The 13,659-nt window shown below is 46.0% G+C and overlaps 1 pseudogene; it reads right to left on the bottom strand.

The window, feature by feature from the left end:
• Positions 1–1,058: 1,058 nt before the first annotated feature.
• LOC148145958 (uncharacterized) lies at positions 1,059–4,057 on the bottom strand (annotated as a pseudogene).
• Between the last annotated feature and the right edge of the window lie 9,602 nt (positions 4,058–13,659).

The raw sequence follows: 13,659 nt of genomic DNA, 5'->3' as shown, positions 1-13,659 counted from the left end.
AAACTAACTGCTTTACTTTTTTTTAGATTAGATTACTTACAGTGTGGAAACAGGCCCTTCGGCCCAACAAGTCCACACCGACCCGCCGAAGCGCACCCACCCAGACCCATTCCCCTTCATTTACCCCTGCACCTAACACTACAGGCAATTTAGCATGGCCAATTCACCTAACCTGCACATTTTTGGACTGTGGGAGGAAACCGGAGCACCCGGAGGAAACCCACGCAGACACGGGGAGAATGTGCAAACTCCACACAGTCGGTCGCCTGAGGAGGGAATTGAACCCGGGTCTCTGGCGCTGTGAGGCAGCAGTGCTAACCACTGCGCCACCGTGCCGCCCACACGGTGTTTTGTTCCCTATGGCTCTTCCATTCAGGGATCTGAGCATTCCTTGGTGAAGAACCAAGATCAAGGCAATGACCATGCTCCCAAGGTTTAGACACACCTTGGTATGTCATATTTTTAAAATCAGATTTCCCAAATCCTGTAGGAGACAAAGTAAAAGCAAAATACATTCCCCAGATGAAAACAAGTTGCTCTATGCAACCTTTCCTTTACAAAATTGATTTTTTTTTAGAAAATCCAGGATGGCGATTTGAAAGATTATGACTCCAAAAAAGAAGTACTTGAAAAGCTACCACATGTTGAAAATAATGCCTATACTGGATTTATTTCTTCCCTTAGGTTGCTCTTTTTTGCCCTTATTGCTCTTTTCTTCCTGAATGCAGTTTGTCTTGTGGCAAATTGGGAATCCAGATGAACAATTTAATGATACCTGGAGCTATTGGACATGGTGATTACAGAGCATTTGACAGTTTGGAGTACAGTGAATGCCCAAAAATTCAGAAGTGGAAATGAGGCATGTAAAGAGTTGCTGCTGAGCCAGAGCAAAAAGAACCAGACATAATGGAAAATGTATGCTATTCACAGACAGCAGAGAGGGATTAGCTTGAACTTGTACCCAAGCGCATTGCATTGCTTGAGTGCAGATAAACCAGAAAATCAGCTGGGTCAGAGTGCAAGCCTGTAAAAGATTCTCCACAATTTTCTTAGGCCTTTTAGTACTTTGAAGTTTGATCATTTGAAGAGCTGAATTCAAGGCTCCTCTTGCTGTTAGAAAAGTCAGACAGATCTCCACTGTACTAGCAGGAGAATAGACACACAAGAGTAAATTCTACTAGGTCACACACTGTCAATGGGACCTCACACACAGTAAATGTAATTAGGAAAATTGGCTGCCCAAGGTTAGGAATCAAATCTGTAAAAACGAGGCAACAGTTGGCAGAGAACGACATCCTGAAAAGAATGGCTTAGATCTCAGAAGTGTGAAGGAACATGCAAAGTACCCAATTTAATATTAGGTTCCTTCAGGTGAATTATATGTTCTTTATGAAGAAAAATAATTCTCCCTTTCATAAAAGTGGACCTCAATGGCTGTTATCAAAGAACCAGCCTCTTGGGCATCCCTTCATCTTCCTAAGGCTTAGAATTTAACATTTCTTCAGACCACATGTTGTGCCATTACATGAGCTTCTCAGTAAGCCCACACATCACATGCGTGACAGGAGTTTAAATCAGTATTTTAATATCTATATGTAGTCCATTGTATCACAAGAAAGGTAGATTTAAAAAAGGTAAAACACACAAAGAATAAATCTCACTGATATTCATAATTCCAGTTAGAGAAGAATGTTAAATTGTATGCATTTGCAAATATGCATTCTGGTAAACTACACATGAGTACACTCTGTAGTGATGTTGGGACATATTATTAGAGATCTGTGTACCTCGGGTAGGATCTCATACTGCTGGAACAGACAATATTTCAAATTCACTTCCAACTGTGTAGAACTCTAATATTTTTGAACTGCAATTCTATTGTTTTAATTTTTTTTAGAAAAATTTATACAATTGCCACTCTGCTAACATACCCATTTTAGTTTAACTGTACAACGCCATTTAAATTAATTTTAAAAAGATGTATGTAATATGAAGACATAATCAATAAGTTTAGTATCATTTCTGATAATGTTGCCAAACTGTGACATTTTGTAAAGGATGTGAATTTGGCTATATTAATACTGTATTAGTTCTCTAGTAGTAAAGTCACATTAGGACAATAACTTTTAGTTTACTTATTTAGATTTTCACTCTTCTTTTCTCAAGCTGTTATAATCTCATGTGTTTTGAATATCCTCCATTACTCCACCCAAGTGACCATTCTACGTATGTGAGGTTGGATGGTATTCTAGACTATTAACCAGTAGAGTCAAAAAGTGTGGTGCGGGAAAAGCACAGCTGGTGAGGCAGCATCCGAGGAGCAGGAGGGTTGACGTTTCAAGCATAAGCTGTTCATCAGGAATGTGGGGGTGAGCCCAAGGTGGCTGAGAGATAAATGGGAGGGTGTTGGGCTGGGGGTAAGGTAGCTTGGAATGCGATATGTAGATGAAGGTGGGGGATGATGGTGATAGGTCGGAAAGAAGGGTGGAGTGGATAGGTGGGAAGGAAGATGGACAGGTAGGACAGTTCAAGAGGGCGGTGCCAAGTTGGAGGGCTGGATCTAGGATAAGGTGGGGGGAGGGGACATCAGGAAACTGGTGAAATCAACATTGACTCCGTGAGGTTGGAGGGGACCAAGGCAGAAAATGAAGTGTTCTTCCTCCATTCATCAGGTAGCTAGGATTTTGCAGTGGAGGAGGCGCAGGACTTGCATGTCCTTGGCGGAGTGAGAGGGGGATTTGAAGTTTTTGGCCGCAGGGCAGTGGGATTGATTGGTGCATGTGTCCCAGAGATGTTCTCAGAAACATTCTGCAAGTTGGCATCCTGTCTCCCCAATGTAGAGGAGGCCACATCGAAAGCAACAGACATAGCAAATGAGGTGTTTAGACGCGCAGGAAAATCTCTGCTGGATGTAGAAGGATCCTTTGGAGCCTTGAATGGTGGTGGAAAGGTGTGGGCGCAGATTTTATACCTCTTGCAGTGTCAAGGGAAGGTGCCAGGAGTGGAGGGTGGGTTGGAGGGAGTCGTAGACCATTCGAGGAAGTTGCGGAGGGAATGTTCTCTGTGGAATACTGAAAGGAGAGGGAAATATATCTCTGGTGGTGGGGTCTGACTGTATGTGGTGGAAATGGTGGAGAATAATGCATTGTATCCGGAGTTTGGTGGGGTGGAAGGTGAGGACCGGGGTGGAGTGGGGGAGGGCGGGGGGAGCGTTCTGTCCTTGTTGTGACTGGAGGTGTGGGGTTCAAGGGCAAATGTGCTGGAGGCAGAGGAGATGTGCTGGAGGGCATTGTTGACCATGTGAGAGGAGAAATTGTGGTCCTTGAAATAGGAGGCCATCTGGGATGTTCTGGAGTGGAATTGGTCCTCCTGGAGCAGATGCGGTGGAGGCAGAGGAATTGGGTGTAAGGGATAGCATTTTTACAGGAGGCAGGGTGGATCAAGTTGTAGTCCAGGTAATTGTGGGAGTCGGTGAGTTTGAAGTGGATGTCTGTGTTGAGTTGGTCGCCAGAAATTGAGATGGAGAGATCCAGGAAGGGGAGAGAGGTGTCTGAGATGGTCTAGGTGAACTTGAGGTTATAGTGGAAAGCGCTCATGAAGTTGATGAGCTGTTCAACCTTCTTGTGGGAGCACGAGGTGGCGCCGATACAGTCATCAATGTAGCAGACGAAAAGTTGGGGAATGGTGCCAGTGTAAATGCAAAAGGTGGACTATACCACATACCCGATGAAGAGGCAGGCATAGTTGGGGCCCATGCGGGTGCTCATGCCTACCCCTATAGTTTGAAGGATGTGGCAGAATTTGAAGGAGAAGTTGTTGAAGGTGAGGACCAGTTCAGCCAATCAAATGAGTGTGTTAGTGGAGATGCACTGGTCGGGTCGGCGGGAAAGGGAGAAACAGAGGGCTTGATGGCCTCATCATGGAGGATGGACATGTACAGCGACTGGATGTCTGTGGTGAAAATGAGGCATTGGAGGCCACGGATGGGGTGATCCTGGACCAAGGGGAACAGGACGTGTGTGGAGATAAGTTCAGTGGGGCAGGAGCAGGCAGACATGATGGGTCAACCGGGGGAGTCAGGTTTGTGAATTTTGCGTAGGAGATAGAACTGGGCAATGTGGGGTTCCTGGACAATGAGGTTGGAGGCTGTGAGTGGGAGATCCCCTGAGATGATGAGGTTGTGGATGGTATAGGATGATAGTTTGGTGATGGGAGGTGAGGTCGTGGTCGAGGGGGCACGAGGAGATGTTCATGAGTTGGCCCCTGGCTTCAGCAGTGTATAGGTCAGTGCACCAAACTACCACTGTGTCACCCTTGTCTGATGGCTTGATGATTAGTTTGGGGTTTGGAGCAGAGGGAGTGGAAGCTACACGTTGTGGGGTGAGATTTTGGAGTGGGTGAAAGGGGTGGACAGATTAAAGTGGTCAATGTCATGGGAACAGTTGGAGGTAAAGAGATCAAGGGTGGGTAACAGACCAGCATGGGGTGGCCAAGTGAATGGAGTATGTTGGAGGCGGAAGAAGGAGTCCTCAGAGGGTGGGTGGGAGTCCTGATGGAAAAGGTAAGCTGGGAGGCAGAGTCAGCAGAAGAAAAACTTTGCTGTTATGATGTCTTGAATTTGTTGATGTGGGAGCATCATGGGATGAAGGTGAGGCCTTTGCTGAGGACTTATCGTTCCATTACAGGGGGTGGAACAGATGGGTCTTACCCTGACCTCCAGATGCCATCTCGAAAAGACTCAAATACATAACCTAGGCTGACACTTCAGTACTACACTGTTGTAGGTGCCGTCTTTCAGATGAGACATTAAAGTGAGGCTTCATCTGGTCTGTGAGGTGAACTTAAGTGTCTCGTGGCACTAGTTTGGAAAAACAGAAGAGTTCTCCCCAATTTCCTGATCAGTATTTACCATAAACTGGTTGATCATGGCTGATCTTGTGTGCAAGTCGACCTTCAATATTTTGGTTAGAACGCCCAAATGTTTTGTTTTTGCCCTCTGCACACTTTGAAGTCAAACTTACTCTATAACAAATCGACTTATAGATGGGATCAGAGAAAGGCACACCTTTGAAGGCATTTATTCAGCTCCCTGTATCTGTACACATTATCACATAATATCAAGACCCTTTACGCACTATATCTTGGGTAAGGTGAGGAGGTTAGTGGAACCAATGTTCAACCCGGTGAATGTGTGAAAATAGGACAATGGGAGCGGGCGGATTTTAACCCCTCAAAGTTATCAGTCTTGTAAATATCGACCACTTACTAAGAAACTCAATTTTTACACATGTATACGCAGTATCCACCAAACAATGCCACACTAAAACAGATGATTTGGTTACGCATCACGCTGCTTTTTGTGGGTGTTTGTTGTACTCAGATTGGGCTGGCATGTTTCCAGTGCAGCAAGGGTAAGGAATTTTAGAAATATTTCCATTGTTATAAATCATTTTGGGAATGTCCAGAAACCATGAAGGAAGTTAAAGAAATACGTATTATTTCTTTATCTGATAGCCTCACCTCCGATTAGGGAGGTCAATCAAGAATAGGATGATTTTCCTTCTTCCTGAAAATAATCGTAAATCAAAATGAATCCTTTCCATCCTTCATTACCATCTTTGGTATTGCAATGTACAGCCTTTTCCTGCTACTTTAATTGAATTGTTATTCAATAGATAAATATTTACTGAAGAAAGCATTTTGAAATTTCCATTGTGTTTAAACATACATAAATCAGGTTTTACTCATTGCCTCGAACAGCGCTGTCCTCACTATAAATCTGGATTGTGCCCTCGAGGGAAAGGACTCACAATGGATCAATTGTTAATTAGAGATATCTCCTCATGGTGACTATTCTTTTTCACATGATATTAATGACACCTCAATTTATCTGAATTCTTCTTAATGTTTTCGTAGGGATGGTTTGGTGATAGTAAGCGGTCAGGATAAATAATATAATTAGATTTTGTTTCAATCAGTGTGGACACAGATTTACTTCACACCTATTATTTAAAAAGCTGAGCGATCTTGAGAATGTAAGTTAAAAGAAGTTTTGGGTTTACATATCAAAGAACAGAACGCAGCATATCCCATTATAAAAGATGGAAGTTTTAATCTGAGATTGTTTACTGTGTCACATCTCCATGACACTGGACTCCTTTGGCTATAAATTCTGTGAGCATGATCTTAAACTCCATAACCACCAGATGAAGGAGCAGCGCTCCGAAGGCTAGTCCTTCCAAATAAACCTGTTTGACTATAAGCTGGTGTTGTGTGATTTTTAACTTTGTCCATCCCAGTCCAACATTGGCACCTCCAAGTCATGGTAGCCATGCAAATTATGTGTATAAAACATAACATAAAATAACTATGATTTGGAGATGCCGGTGTTGGACTGGGGTGTACAAAGTTAAACATCACACAACACCAGGTTATAGTCCAACAGGTTTAATTGGAAGCACACTACCTTTGGAGGACGCTCCTTCATCTGGTGATAGTGGAGGGCTCGATCGTAACACAGAATTTATAGCAAAACTTTGCAGTAAATTCTGTTACGATCAAGCCCTCCACTATCACCTGATGAAGGAGTGTCCTCCGAAAGCTAGTGTGCTTCCAATTAAACCTGTTGGACTATAACCTGGTGTTGTGTGATTTTTAACTTAATAAAATAACCAGACAGGTTGATTGACAATCCTTCCAGTGAGCCTGATGTCAGGCAATAAGAATGGGAAAGTTGCCCAGTCAGCCATCCTGCAGAGCCAACAGCAGTTCTACAGTAATTTGCCAATCAGCATGGCCTAATCCATTAGAAGTCTGTAGTCCAAGTCTTGGAAATGAAGATGGGAGAAAAGAAAAGCAGAGGATAGTGGATAATAATTCTAAAGAAAGAAATCCTTGTTGTACTGAATGCTTTCTCACATCAAAGTCTAAGGATGCATCACTTAGTGATTTACTTTTGGAATCTAATGAGACTTAAGTAAGCAGGGAAGAAAAGTGGGTAACTGTGTGTGGGATCCGTATTAATTGCATGTTAGATCAGACAATATCATGTATAATGAGAATCCCACATTGGACTGGTATATTTCTGTTTACCAATATCCTGAATATGAAGTTGATAATTCAATGGTTCACCCATCGTAGGAGTTAGCTGTTAGATTTAGATTGGTGGTAGGTAACGCACCTCTTCAGGCAGAAAATTACAGACTTAAGTCCAACTGGCAATGTTTGAATACAAAATCTACACTGACTCTCAAAGAAATGTGAGGAGAGTGCTTGTGCTTGTCTGACATATGGCCCAGAGGCTAGAGTCCAACCCGACCCCTATCCAGCCCACAGAGCTCAAAATACAGATAGATCGGTGTGCCAGATCAGCAAGGAACTGCTGTTCTAATGACCAGTGAGTCAATCAGCAGTAAGTTCAGAAGAGAAATGGTCTGTAATTATAGCAGCAGCGGCAAACAGGGTGAAAGGGAGTGGTATTTATTTATTTTCACACCCAGTGAGAGTGAATGAGTCTGTGAAAGAATAAGGGAGTCTATATGTGAGAATAAGGGAGAGGAAAGGAGAGACAGAAGGGTCCATGGGAGGGAAAATGTCTGTGGAAAGGACGGGAGAGTTTTTGAAGGGGAAGGCAATCAGTGGGAAGGTGAAAATGTGTTGTATGTGTAAGAATGAGAACCTAGAGACTGGGACCGAGTCTCACACACATAGCCTATCCCCTCCCCATTCTCCTTTTGCAAAAGCCCTTCCACAAACGACAACCAAGAAAGAAAGAAATCCCAAGTCACAAGGCAACCTATTTCCAACACTAACTTTCCATCAAGTCCAACTCAGAACGTGTTCTACCAAAGGAGATGTAGAGACAGCTTATTTTTTTCAAAATCAGTATGTACTAGAACATTCCCGAAGAAGGGCTTATGCCTGAAACGTCGATTCTCCTGCTCCTTGGATGCTGCCTGACCTGCTGCACTTTTCCAGCAACACATTTTTCAGCTCTGATCTCCAGCATCTGCAATCCTCACTTTCTCCATGTACTAGAACAACCTGATTTTAGTTTAAATCCAATTTTATGTTTTACCTTATTCAGAGTGTCAAATGTAAATTCAGATAAAATTCAACGTACATGACATGAATTTCATGTGGACTAAAATAATATTGCAATTCACAAGAAACTTGATTTTAAGGAATAGCTTAAAAAGATAATTTTGGACATAGCAAGATCTGCAAGCAAAACAATATTCAAAACCATTGTTTCTCTGGAAGTACACCCAACATCAACCCACAACCTCCAGCTGCAGACTCATAAACTCAAATCCTTAGCTCAGCCCAGTTCCTTTGGAGCCTACTCTGTTTAGGTCCGCTTGAGTGAAAAGCCAGACAAGCTTTATTAGTTAACTCTACTGCTTCGTATATTTTATTAATTATTGCTTCTAAATTTATTTTTTTCTCTTTCATGTTTAATGTTGCACCAAGCCTTTTCTTTCTGAAATTTGCACACTGGCCCCTTGAATGTTTTTTTTAAATAATTGGAATGTGTTCCCTCACATAGAAATGTTGGACAATCCTAAGGCTATATTTCCCCAATCAGCAGGAGGTAAAATGCCACATTGCATGACTTGAAAAAGAGCAGGGGAGCTGTTATGACCAACACATTTTATAATAGATTATTGGAAGATTTATTTTGTTGCTTTTGGTGGAGCTTTTCAATGTGTAAATTGACAGCCAAATATTGCTCCATGAAAACAAGGACTTCAAAGGGATTTTGTTGACTGATGAAGCACTTTGGATGTCCTGAGGTACAATACAAAGGAAAGTTTTTCTAAATGTGCTGACGAACTTAACTGCACAGAAAATGTTTCCTATAGAGCTTTCCACATCAGTTGCAGGGATTCTGTGTACTCCAACATCCGATGAGAGAGGATTGGAACCAAATACTTTCATTTTAGCCGAGATTTATCAATCTATCGAAAATACCTAAATGTGTTTCTTGGAGGAAATTACTGCACATGCTGGAATCTGTACTGAAAACAACTAATGTTGGAGATCACAGCTGGTCAAACAGCATCAATGCAGAGACAGCAAGCTACCATTTTGAGTCTAAATGACTCTTATCACCCCTGAAGTGAAGTTTGGAGGGGACAGCATTTATGCTATTATTAGAAAGGTGCTGGAAAAGCACAGCAGGTCAGGCAGCATCTGAGGAGCAGGATAATCAATGTTTCGGGCAAAAGCCCTTCATCAGGAATGAGGTTGGGAGCTTCTAGGGTGGAGAGATAAATGGGAGGGGGGGTTAGGCTGGGGAGAAGGAAGCTATAGGTGCAATAGGTGGATGGAGGTGGGGGTGAAGCTGATAGGCCGGAGAGGAGGGTGGAGTGGATTCGTGGGAAGGAAGATTCACAAGTGGAACAAGTCATGAGGATGGTGCTGAGCTGGAAGTTTGGAACTGGGGTAAAATGGGGGGAGGAGTAATGAGGAAACTAGTGAGGTCCACATTGATGCTATGGGGTTGAAGGGTCCTGAGATAAAAGATGAGGCGTTCATCCTCCAGGCATCGGCTGGTGAAGGGGTGGTGGTGGAGGAAGCCCAGGACCTGCATGTCCTCGGTAGAGTGGAGGGGGAAGTTGAAATATACGGCCGGGGGCGATGGGATGGCTTAGGGCGGGTGTCCCGAAGATGTACTCTGAAGCGCGTCCGGTCTCGCCAATGTAAAGAAGTCTGCATCGATCCCAATGCAGAGGAGAGTGCATCGAGCCCCATGTAGAGGAGACTGCATCGGGTCCCAATGTAGAGGAGACTGCATTGAGCCACAATGTAGAGGAGACTGCATCGATCACAATGTAGAGGAGACTGCATCGATCACAATGTAGAGGAGACTGCATCGAGCCTCAATATAAAGGAGACTGCATCATTCCCAATGTAGAGGAGACTGCATCGATCCCAATGTAGAGATGACTGCATCAAGCCCCAGTGTAAAGGAAACCGCATCGAGTCCCAATGTAGAGGAGACTGCATCGAGTCCCAATGCAGAGGAGACTGCATCAAGCCCCAATGTAGAGGAGACTTCATTGAGCCCAAATGTAGAGGAGACTGCATCTGGCCCGAATGTAGAGGAGACAGCATTGTCCCCCAATGTAGAGGAGACTGCATCGATCCCAATGTAGAGGAGACTGCATCGGGACAAAATAGAGAGGAGACTTCATCAGGCCCCAACGTGGAGGAGAGTGCATCGGGTCCCAATGTGGAGGAGACTGCATCAGGCCCCAATGTAGAGGAGACTGCATCAATCCCAATGTAGAGGAGACTGCATCAGTCCCCAACGTAGAGGAGACTGCATCCAGCCCCAATGTAGAGGAGACTGCATCGATCCCAATGTAGAGGAGACTGCATCGATCCCAATGTAGAGGAGACTTCATCGACCCCAATGTCAGGGAGACTGCATCGATCCCAATGTATAGGACACTGCATCGGGCCCCAGTGAAGAGGAGACTGCATCGGCCCCGATGTCGGGGAGACTGCATCGGTCCTCAATGTAGAGGAGACTGCATGGAGCCCCAATGTAGAGGAGACTGCATCGGGCCCCAATGTAGAGGAGACTGCATTGAGCCCCATTGTTCAGGAGACTGCATCGAGTCCCAATGTAGAGGAGACTGCTTCGGGCCCCAATGTAGAGGAGACTGCATCGAGTCCCAATGTAGAGGAGACTGCATTAGGCCTCAATGTAGAGGAGACTGCATCAGGCCCCAATGTAGAGGAGATTGCATCGGGCCCCAATGTAGAGGAGAATGCATTGAGCCACAATGTAGAGGGGACTGCATCGAGTCCCAGTGTAGAGGAGCCTGCATGGAGTCCCAGTGTAGAGGAAACTGCATCGAGTCCCAATGTAGAGGAGAATGCATCGGGCCCCAATGTAGAGTAGACTGCATCGGGCCCCAGTATTGAGCAGACTGTATCGGGCCCCAATGTAGAGGAGACTTCATGAAGCCCCAATGTTCAGGAGACTGCATTGGGCCCCAGTGTAGAGGAGACTGCATCGGGCCCCAATGTAGAGGAGACTGCATCAATCCCAATGTAGAGGAGGCTGCATCGAGCCTCAATGTAGAGGAACTGCATCAAGTCCCAATGTAGAGGAGACTGCATTGTGTCCCAATGTAGAGGAGACTGCATCGATCCCTAGTGTAGAGGAGACTGCATCAGTCCCCAACGTAGAGAAGACTGCATCCAGCCCCAATGTAGAGGAGACTACATCGATCCTAATGTCAGGGAGACGTCATCGAGCCCCAGTGAAGAGGAGACTGCATCAAACCAAATGTCGGGGAGACTGCATCGAGCCCCAATACAGAGGAGACTGTATGGGGTACCAATGCACAGGAAACTGCATCGAATCCCAATGTAGGGAAGAAAGCATGGGGTTCCAATGTAGAGGAGACTGCATCGATCCCAATGTAGAGAAGACTGCATCGATCCCAATGTAGAGGAGACTTCATCGACCCCAATGTCAGGGAGACTGCATCGAGTCCCAATGTAGAGCAGACTGCATCGGGCCCCAGTGAAGAGGAGACTGCATCGGGCCCAAAAGTCGGGGAGACTGCATCGGTCCTCAATGTACAGGAGACTGCATTGAGCCCCAATGTAGAGGAGACTGCATTGAGCCCCAATGTAGAGGAGACTGCATCGGGCCCCAATGTAGAGGAGACTGCATTGAGCCCCACTGTAGAGGAGATTGCTACAGTCCCCAGTGTAGAGGAAACTGCATTGAGCCCCATTGTTCAGGAGACTGCATTGAGTCCCAATGTAGAGGAGACTGCATCGGGCCCCAATGTAGAAGAGACTGCATCGAGTCTCAATGTAGAGGAGACTGCATCGGGCCCCAATGTAGAGGAGATTGCATCAGGCCCCAATGTAGAGGAGAATGCATTGAGCCACAATGTAGAGGGGACTGCATCGAGTCCCAGTGTAGAGGAGACTGCATTGAGTCCCAGTGTAGAGGAGACTGCATTGAGCCCCAATGTAGAGGAGACTGCATGGAGTCCCAGTGTAGAGGAGACTGCATCGAGTCGCAATTTAGAGGAGAATGCATCGGGCCCCAATATAGAGCAGACTGTATCAGGCCCCAATGTAGAGGAGACTGCATGGAGCCCCAATGTTCAGGAGACTGCATCGGGCCCCAATGTAGAGGGGACTGCATTGAGTCACGTTGTAGAGGAGACTGCATCGAGTCCAAATGTGGAGGAGACTGTATTGAGCCCCAATGTTCAGGAGATCGCATTGGGCCCCAGTGTAGAGGAGACTACATCAAGTCCCAATGTAGAGGAGACTGCATCTGGCCCCAGTGTAGAGGAGACTTCATCGATCCCAATGTCAGGGAGACTGCATCGATCCCAATGTATAGGACACTGCATCGGGCCCCAGTGAAGAGGAGACTGCATAAGGCCCAAATGTCGGGGAGACTGCATCGATCCCAATGTAGAGGAAACTGCATCCGGCCCCACTGTCGAGGAGACTGAATCGAGTCCCAGTGTAGTGGAGACTGCATCAAGCCCCATTGTTCAGGAGACTGCATCGAGTCCCAATGTAGAGGAGACTGCATCGGGCCACAAAGTAGAGGAGACTGCATCGGGCCCCAATGTAGAGGAGACTGCATCGAGTCCCAATGTAGAGGAGACTGCATTAGGCCTCAATGTAAAAGAGACTGCATCAGGTCCCAGTGTAGAGGAGACTGCATTGAGCCACAATGCAGAGGAAACTGCATCGAGTCCCAATTTAGGGGAGACTGCATCGGGCCCCAATGTAGAGGAGACTGCATTGAACCCCAATGTTCAGGAGACTGCATCGGGACCCAATGTAGAGGAGATTGCATTGAGTCCCACTGTAGAGGAGACTGCATGGAGTCTCAATGTAGAGGAAACTGCGTCGAGTCCCAATTTAAGGGAGACTGCATTGGGCCCCAGTGTGGAGGAGACTGCATTGAGCCCCAATGTTCAGGAGACTGCATCGGGCCCCAATGTAGTGGAGACTGCATCGAGTCCCAATTTAGAAGAGACTGCATTGAGTCCCAATGTAGAGGAGACTGCATCCGGCCCCACTGTCGAGAAGACTGAATCGAGTCCCAATGTATTGGAGACTGCATCAAGCCCCAATTTAGAAGAGACTGCATTGAGTCCCAATGTAGAGGAGACTGCATCTGGCCCCAATGTAGAGGAGACTTCATCGATCCCAATGTTGGGGAGACTGCAGCGATCCCGTGGGCGACACGGTGGCACAGTGGTTAGCACTGCTGCTTCACAGCGCCTGAGACCCGGGTTCAATTCCCGCCTCAGGCGACTGACTGTGTGGAGTTTGCACATTTTACCCGTGTCTGCGTGGGTTTCCTCCGGGTGCTCCGGTTTCCTCCTACAATCCAAAGATGTGCAGGTCAGGTGAATTGGCCATGCTAAATTGCCCGTAGTGTTAGGTAATGGGTAAATGTAGGGGTATGGGTGGGTTGCGCTTCGGCGGGTCAGTGTGGACTTGTTGGGCCGAAGGGCCTGTTTCCACACTGTAATGTAATGTAATGTATACGACACTGCATTGGGCCCCAGTGAAGAGGAGACTGCATCGAGTCCCAGCGGAGAGGAGACTGCATTGAACCCCAATGTTCAGGAGACTGCATCGGGCCAAAAT

The sequence above is a fragment of the Chiloscyllium plagiosum genome, unplaced genomic scaffold (genome assembly GCF_037043375.1).
Source record: "Chiloscyllium plagiosum isolate Xiang-an unplaced genomic scaffold, Cpla_swu_hap1 HiC_scaffold_22, whole genome shotgun sequence".
Lineage (NCBI taxonomy): Eukaryota > Metazoa > Chordata > Chondrichthyes > Orectolobiformes > Hemiscylliidae > Chiloscyllium > Chiloscyllium plagiosum.
Note: the sequence above shows the minus strand (reverse complement) of the source record. Positions and strands in the feature narration are given on the sequence as shown.